Source organism: Aulonocara sp. 'chitande type north' Nkhata Bay, linkage group LG9, assembly GCF_057382095.1.
Source record: "Aulonocara sp. 'chitande type north' Nkhata Bay isolate Kocher_YH1m ecotype deep benthic linkage group LG9, A_spYH_male_GT1.1, whole genome shotgun sequence".
In the NCBI taxonomy this organism is placed as follows: domain Eukaryota; kingdom Metazoa; phylum Chordata; class Actinopteri; order Cichliformes; family Cichlidae; genus Aulonocara; species Aulonocara sp. 'chitande type north' Nkhata Bay.
In genome coordinates, this window is record NC_141352.1 from 221,420 (window position 1) to 226,453 (window position 5,034).

At 43.6% G+C, this 5,034-nt stretch overlaps 1 long non-coding RNA gene across 1 annotated transcript; it reads left to right on the forward strand.

Annotated features, from left to right (window-relative positions):
* Nucleotides 1–450: 450 nt before the first annotated feature.
* LOC147321347 (uncharacterized) lies at nt 451–4,812 on the forward strand. The gene is made up of 2 exons (XR_015130929.1): nt 451–1,676; nt 4,322–4,812. It is a non-coding gene; the product is annotated as an uncharacterized LOC147321347 (long non-coding RNA).
* The last annotated feature ends 222 nt before the right edge of the window (nt 4,813–5,034 follow it).

Consider the following 5,034-nt stretch of genomic DNA (forward strand, 5'->3'; position numbering starts at 1 on the left):
AGAAGACCTGGACCTTGCAATGCTGGAGTGTATGTTGTAAGTGATCTCTTTGAAGAAAAGAGATCAAAGGGGGAATTGTGATATTATTCTGTTATTATATGTTACCTTATATATGTAATCAAAGTAGTTGAATTAGAATACTGCTGTAGATCACATTATACCCTTTAATATAGAGTGTGTGAGCTGTATGTAGTTTAGTTCTCATTATACTTTTGAGTTAACAGAACATATTCACATATTAGTTCATTAGATAAATGTGCATCACTCTGTATCCTTGATCTGCTGGGAATGTGTTACACTGTATTCTTGACATGCTTAATTGTTGAATCATGAAGAGAAGGTTGTAAGCAGGAGACTCTGTGTCTAAGACAGGGGAGATAGACAGACCACATTCCACACCCCCACCTTACAGAAAGCAGAGAAATAACTGCCGAGGTCATAACTTAGGCGCTGTAACAGAGAAAGAATGTGATGTTTTGGCTTTTACGACTAGCTGGGGGCCACTAGAGACTATAAAAAGCTGAGCAACCCGTCACCATTTTGAGACATGTGCCTGACCCTCTGGTAGCATCTCTCCCGTCCGGACGTTGTAATGCTCTGACTGTTGAATTGTATGTGTAACGATGTAAAAGAATGGATATGGTTTTGTTGTTGTTAAATTCCTGTTAAACTTGGGATCGCAACCATGGGTTTATTTTGGAACTTTTATTTTGAAAATCCGCAGCGGAAGTCTGCTACTGGTAAACGGGCTACCCCCTAAGCCTATCGTTAGTAGCAATGAAGCTTTCGCTGTGGTAAGTTCCTCTCCGTCCGCTCTCACAGAGCATGAGTTTAAAACATATTTGAAAATCCTCATTGAAGCTAATATGACAGTGCACTAACTGCATGAACTGCCCATACGGTAGTATTTGAGTAGATTTCAGGTTTATGACCGTGTTTTGCAGTTAATAGATTAGACGGTAAGAAAAATGGACACGTGGAGCTAGCGGCTAACAGCTAGAGGAGGCTGTCGTGTCTAATAATTTTGAAACTTCTCTCAATAGTTTGGGCGGAATCCTGTTGCTGAAACCCATGGTTATTCATGTCCCATGTTATTGCAGGTATGTGTACTTTGAAACATGTATATGGTTGAGCTGCAGGCTAATTCTGTTTAAGACATATTGCTTATTAAGTTTGCCCAGTAGATGGCAGCATTGTTCCATTTACTATTGTACGTAAAAGGGAATTTTGGCTTTGGTTTATTTATATTTACATGAATGTGCATTTAAGTGAATTAACTTTTCTTTTGTTATCTAAACCACAACGCAGTAATGTTTCTATTTTATTTTCCGTGATAAGTATTGTTGCCATTTTATTTTTCAATCAATATTTGTTTTTATTTATTTGGGAAAACTAAGAGTTCCACTATACGATCATAAGCCTATAGTTAGTAGCAATGAAGCTTTCGCTGTGTTTGGGCGGAATCCTGTTGCTGAAACCCATGGTTATTCATGTCCCATGTTATTGCAGGGGAATAAATCACGCCTGAGCTCTACCCACTTCGAGTCCAGAGAGTTTTATTCACACAGCGCTGGAAAGAGAAGCTGACCAGGGGTTACATTGGTGCCGTGAGCCGTCAATCGAGTGTTTGGACGGTGGACTCCTCTCAGCAACGTGGGCCAGTTTCAGCGCTGCACGTTTGTGATTCATTGTTGTTCTTTCTGACACATTTTTTTTTAAAAGGAGCATATATAGCATTTTTGTTTTATTCTAGTTGTTGTGATGGACATCACAGAGGAGGGATCGAGTACTCCTAATGTTGTTGGTAGGGGTAGGGGGTTGTTATGTTCCCCTTTGCGTTTGCGTTATGACACTCACGTTAGTGGGCGTGGTTTTGTTAGGGGGGATAGTCAGGGGATCCCAGGGCCCCAGTCCAGTGAAGGGGTTGTTGTCCCTCCCCCTAGCCATGTGTCACACACGTCTCAGAACAACAGTTCACCTTCTCCTAACCCAGATACTATTGCCACGGAGATTGTGAGTCAGATGGGGGATGTGATCCAACTGGTTGGTCAGAGAGTAGCGCAGAGTATCTTAACCCAGCTCAGCCCGTCTGCTAGTACCCCCTTACCTGCACCTACGGCCACACCTTTCCATGCTGTGTCATCTACATCTGCTGTTGATGCTGCGCCGGTGCAATTTGTGTCCCACAGGAAGCTTAAGGACCCACCATGCTTCAGAGGGGATGGTTCTGATCTCATTTCTGTGAGAGAGTGGGAGGATCTGATGAGAGCCTTTATAAAGCTGGGGAGTCTGAGACCCGAAGAACAGGCTGAGGAGATTCTTGTTCATTTGAGAGGCAAGGCTAAGGATGTGGTCCAGGTTGGCATTAGAAACAGTGTCGTAGATGTCACACGTGATCCTGAGGCTATTTTTGGAATCCTGAGGAGACACTTTGACTCTGCTCAGTGCTCACCTCTTCCACTGGCAGACTTCTACACCACTCTCCCAGAGAAAGGCGAAAGTGCATTCGATTACTGGCTTAGGCTGCACCGTGCTGTTGATCTTGCTGTTGAGCGCCTGAAGGAACGAGGACAGGCATTGGGTAGCCCCAGCACTGAGGTCACCCGAATGTTCATCAAAAACTGTCCCTCCCCTGAGCTTGCCATGATCTTGAGATCAAAGACAATTGATAAATGGACAGCCAATGAGGTCCAGGAAATCCTGTGTGAGTCCCACTCTGGAGGAACGTTGAACTCAAGCAGCACGACGGCCGAGAGAGTTGCAGTGAATGCGCAGCAGATATCAACAGCGTTGCCTGTCCAGCCAACAGAGAAGCACATTCAGCCACAGTCGACAGATTCAGCTGCTTTGGAGCGGCTCATAGGCATGCTTGAGAAGGTTCTTCTGCAAAGATCCTTTCAGCCTGGTTTGACCACACGGCCTAACTCCAGACGTTCCAGGATTGAGGGCCTACATGATAAGCCCTGCTCCGTCTGTCATGATATGTCGCACACAGCTTTCATGCACTGCCGAGATCACAAACTCTGTTTTCTGTGCCACTCACCTGACCACACCAGGCGTGCCTGTCCTGGATCCTTGTCGTCTTCTGCCCCTCGACGGTCGGAAAACTAGTTGATCCACATTTGAGGGAGGAAAGTGTGGATCATCTGAGTGACTCTCCCACTTGCGACAGCGATGACCTGGGATCCATGTATGAATCTCTGTGCTCCACTTCGCCACCTGGTACGACGGTTGTCTTCCAAATGAAGAATTTGGAAGAATTAAGAATTAAGAAATCTGACAGTTTGTTTTATACGACTGTGGGGACTGTGGGCGGAGTTTCACTGAGAGCCATGATCGACAGTGGCTCTATGTCGTGCTCTATTAGTGAGGCTACTGCTACGCGGCTTTTACAGTCCTGCCCTGATCTGAAGCTCGAACCAGCTAATGACATTGTTGTTGTTGGTGCTGGGGGCCACCAGTTCCAACCTAAAGCAGTTTGTGATTTGGAAGTGACTCTTTATGGTTTCAAGCTGCTCATCCCCACGCTGGTTATTCCAGGCCAAAGTGACGACATGATTATTGGCAGTAACGCTATTAAGTCGTTGATTCATGTAATGAAGAATACGGATGAGTATTGGAGGCTTGTATCTATTTCAGGTGATGTCACCAATGATGACTGTGGACAGTTTTTATCCATGCTTTCCAATGTTGAGCGTTGGCGAGGAGGGGCGGTGCCTGATAAGATTGGCACAGTGAAGTTGAGACAGCGTGTTACGCTGGAACCCCTTCAGGAACACCTTGTGTGGGGTAAATTACCTCCCTCTTCACCTCCCTATTCATAGTTCTTTTGTTTCTGGCCCTTGATACTCCCTTGAACTGGTTTGGAGTTTAACAGAATTTAAGGGGGGTGTATGTAACGATGTAAAAGAATGGATATGGTTTTGTTGTTGTTAAATTCCTGTTAAACTTGGGATCGCAACCATGGGTTTATTTTGGAACTTTTATTTTGAAAATCCGCAGCGGAAGTCTGCTACTGGTAAACGGGCTACCCCCTAAGCCTATCGTTAGTAGCAATGAAGCTTTCGCTGTGGTAAGTTCCTCTCCGTCCGCTCTCACAGAGCATGAGTTTAAAACATATTTGAAAATCCTCATTGAAGCTAATATGACAGTGCACTAACTGCATGAACTGCCCATACGGTAGTATTTGAGTAGATTTCAGGTTTATGACCGTGTTTTGCAGTTAATAGATTAGACGGTAAGAAAAATGGACACGTGGAGCTAGCGGCTAACAGCTAGAGGAGGCTGTCGTGTCTAATAATTTTGAAACTTCTCTCAATAGTTTGGGCGGAATCCTGTTGCTGAAACCCATGGTTATTCATGTCCCATGTTATTGCAGGTATGTGTACTTTGAAACATGTATATGGTTGAGCTGCAGGCTAATTCTGTTTAAGACATATTGCTTATTAAGTTTGCCCAGTAGATGGCAGCATTGTTCCATTTACTATTGTACGTAAAAGGGAATTTTGGCTTTGGTTTATTTATATTTACATGAATGTGCATTTAAGTGAATTAACTTTTCTTTTGTTATCTAAACCACAACGCAGTAATGTTTCTATTTTATTTTCCGTGATAAGTATTGTTGCCATTTTATTTTTCAATCAATATTTGTTTTTATTTATTTGGGAAAACTAAGAGTTCCACTATACGATCATAAGCCTATAGTTAGTAGCAATGAAGCTTTCGCTGTGTTTGGGCGGAATCCTGTTGCTGAAACCCATGGTTATTCATGTCCCATGTTATTGCAGGGGAATAAATCACGCCTGAGCTCTACCCACTTCGAGTCCAGAGAGTTTTATTCACACAGCGCTGGAAAGAGAAGCTGACCAGGGGTTACATATGGAAATAAATGATTGATGATTGAGCATTTATACACCGAGTATTGTCCTTCCTTCAGCCCAAAGATTCAAAGAATTGGGTGATTTCAACAGCAATTAATACAATACAAAATACTACATAGAGTGCACTATACAGCTCATCGGATGTTCAAGATGG